A 3,969-nucleotide genomic window follows, 5' to 3' on the forward strand; every position below is an offset into this window, starting at 1 on the left:
AAGTAGTGTTAGCTTAGAACCTCCCTATCATTTTTTGTATTCAACCACGGCAGCCCACTTACTAGGCTCGATACAAGTCCTGAGTTCGACCTCGGATCACCGAGAAACTTTATGTTCGCCGTTATACTTGGCAATGAGCCGCAAGAAAACTTTATGACAGGATGCATGGTCATCACCAGTATATTTTGTTAACGCGCATAGTCATTCCCAACGCAGTGACATCTACGCATGACAACAATCGTATACTTTAAGAATATGCATCACATATTGCGTCCATCGGAATTTTAGTCGTGGATTGACATCTAATTTCCCATTCATCAAGTTTTTTTGGCCACTATTACCGGGACTTGGCAGCTTAATTGTTTGTTTGAAGTTTTGTTGTCTCTACAGCAACCTTTTTATCTTGGGAGTATTGCAGCTTGTGCAACCAAGGGTTGCCTGGATCAAACAATATTGAAGTGTAGGCGATGCGCCGAAAGCCAGTACTGACCCCGAGGTAGAAGGGCAATCAGTCACATGAGCTGAAGGTAATTCTAAGCACATGGTGGCCAACATGCGCCCAATAATTACCAGAAGTTCCAATGGTCAAGGCAACTTGACCCAAGCAGTTGAGAGTAATCTCCTGCATGGAAGACTCCTTCTAGTGACAACACTCCTATTTTTCCAGGGACGTCTTCTACTCTATATTTACCTTCTTTTGTAGTTTAGGTTATTTTTATTGTTATTTTGGATATATGGTTGCTTCCTTGCTTGTGGTGCGATTGTTCCTTGCAGGTGCGACAATAAGTTTCCTCAGTGCATAGTACAACGGAAGAATTCAATTCATTCTTCAATGCATGGCTTCAATCGCGTGGATTCCAACGAATAATCGCATGCATTGTTCCGTCTAAGGTCCTTTTCTTGTTATCTTTTATGACTTATCCTTTTGAAATTCTATTTTTCTGATTGCATTGCTTTGCGGTGTTTCTATGATGGTATGTATAATTCACTGCATCTTCTAATTAATCATCGCAAGATGCTCCTTACTTTTATTAGCTTCAAATTTTGAAAGTCTTTAGTTTTATTTTGTGCAAACCTTCACTCAAACATTTATTATCGCATTCTTGTTGATTTTGCTTTTAGCTTTGCGGTGAGAACGCTGCCAACCTCTAAGTTTGGTGGTGGCAGCGGTCTCGGAGAATTGCATTCATTACATTGCGATCATTTGAAAAGAAAAAAGAAAAAAATAGTGAAGAGAATTGTTTAGAATAATAACTCCACTGTCAACGCAATAGGGAAACCCATGTCGATAAGAGTTAAGTTGTGAAAGGCGCTTACCCGAAGTTGGATGCCCACATGACACCTGGGAGCAAGCCAAAACAAAGGTAAGTCGCCAAGATCAACGCATAAGCGCAACTCCTCTGTCCGGCGCAAGCCAAATTAAGCAAGACATGAGTTGAGTTGAATATGGAATACAATCGAAGTTGGATGCCCACATGACACACGTGGGGGTAAGCCAAAACAAAGGGCGTAACCAGGTTCAACGCTGCATTTGAATAAGTAATCGCAAAATTTTTGAAGTATTTTGAATGAACGCATTCTCAAAAGCTAAACGAAAAGTTGCAGTGAATGAATAAAAAGTTTTTGAGCAAAGGCTTGCCGGATCTAAAGTTAGAAAATATCTTTTGGAAGAAGCAGCCAAAGTGAAGGAGAGCATTGCGGTGATGGTTAGAGGCATGGGTAAATTATATTCTGAGAAGCTGGTCATCGCAAAGGAAAGCTGAAAGGTGAGTTAGAATTTCTTGAGTATAACGCATGCTTGAGGACAAGCATGATTTTAAGTTTAGGGGGGTGTGATGACATTCAGAAATGCATGTCATCTTAGGCCTTTTACTTAGAATTATGAGGGCTGTTAATCAGAATATGCGGCAATTATGTTAGGAATTCATAAGAAATTGAGCTTGCGGCGTTCAACATTAAGAATCTCAGCTAACCCATTATTACGCGTTATTATGCGTTCAATTGTCTATATTTGTAGCTAACGTAGGAAGTGGATGCAAACGCGGAAACCGGACTACTGCATAGACGACTGCATATGGAGAAACTCTCCATCGCAAAGGCGAACGCGTTCGATTAATGCATGGGTGTTGTAGTAATCAGCCGCATGCATCCATCGCATGGGAGTTGCGCTCGTCAAGCGATTGCGGTCATCGTGTAGAGTTGTGGTATTAAGCGGTCACTGCATGATTTGTATGAATGCATCAACGCATCTCTCGGGAAAATCAAAACGATGATGTTGTGACTTGTCACAGATGGTCTGATCCTGATCATTCGTGTTGGGGACATGCGAGCGGGGGCGTCCTATACAAAGAGTTTGTATAAGATCTGACCACGAAGTATTAACGTCTCGTTATATAACACCGTTCATGACAGATACTTCACTAGGATGACCATAATAACTTTGACCCTCAATCCTAAGTGAGTTGGGAACTCCTGCCATTGAGGGCTTCTTTGATTTGAATGGGTGCGAGTGGCCAAGTTCGCCGATTCAAACCTACCATTTTGGGGATTCGTCTTATTTGAAAGCTGGGAACTCAGCTACACAAGATGGAATTCACTTCTTCCCCGAGGAAGGTGCAAGTAGATACATAGCTCCTCTTAAGGGTATTTTGGGCTTGAATGATGTGGCCCACACATTTTCTCTTGGCCTGAAGATAGTTTCACACATAGTGGACTATGTTGTATTGTTCATTAGAGGAATCAGTGGTAACTTAAGGAGTGAGAATGTAACTACAAGGGGCAAAATGGTAATTTTGGCCCAATGTACTTACGAGCATATTGTGAAGGGTCATCTACCATGATTGGTTTATAATCCGATGGACACAGAAATATAATCTGTGGTAAGAAGAGTTTCAGCTGTTGATCTTTAGTGGAATGCCGACAGTTAACTGGATGGTATGATCTCGTGGCTAAGAAGTTTAGTCAGCGATTCATTCGGACACCGTTGAAGCTTTGAGCCACAGGTCCATTAGGTCCCCTGGGTATCTTGGATAAAGTCAAGAATGTCACACCCTGCCCTAGACCACCACCCTCTTATGCCTAGGAAAGGGCGTGACTGCAGCATTTTATCAACCCGGTGGCTGACACTTACTGCCTACTAACTGTTTGCGGAATAACTCTGATACCAATATATAACTTATATACAGCAAATATCTTTAGGCCAAAATTTATTAATTTAGAAGCATAACATATTTAGAGTCATTACAATACTAGATTTACAAGTCCAAAACCCAAAAACCCTAGTCCCTATATGAACAACAGTAACATGTGACATAGGAACAGAAACCACCTAACAGACGGGTTACAAATCTCTTTATCCTTTAGTGGCAGAGACAGATGCAGAGCTAACCTTCAGAGGTTTGACCGCTACTGTGGGGGGGGGGGGGGGGGGGAGGGGAGGAAAGGAAAACATTTGAAAACGGGTGAGCTTGCCGCCCAGTGAGTGACTTAAGAAAGATAATTGATTCTCATGCAAAATCTGAATAAAAAGTTTAACTGAAATATAAGCTTCTATAGTACTTGTACTGCAGTATAAACATTTTCCAACATGAAACATATAAAGCTATTTTAATCATAAAACAATAAAACTGTTTCTCAGTTGAGGATAACCCTACTGTGGGTAAAAACAATCCCAACACCAACTACTAGTCAAAGAGAGAACCCTTTTGCTCAATCTCTGACTTTACCTACGTGCACGTGGCCATAAAGTACCGTGTCATCCTTAGATACTTCTATTCGGATACCTTCTCAAACGTCCTTCAGTACCAATAGATACCTTCTCAAAGTCCTTCGGTATCTAGTTGGGCGGATACCTTCTCAAATATCCTTCGGTATCGTGTTTTAGTAAACTAGTCATAAAATGACTTTCTCTCTTTAAAGCACATGTAAAATATAACACATAAAAACATGGCTTTAAAGGTACTAAAAATT

The sequence above is a fragment of the Benincasa hispida genome, chromosome 8, assembly GCF_009727055.1.
Source record: "Benincasa hispida cultivar B227 chromosome 8, ASM972705v1, whole genome shotgun sequence".
In the NCBI taxonomy this organism is placed as follows: Eukaryota; Viridiplantae; Streptophyta; class Magnoliopsida; order Cucurbitales; family Cucurbitaceae; genus Benincasa; species Benincasa hispida.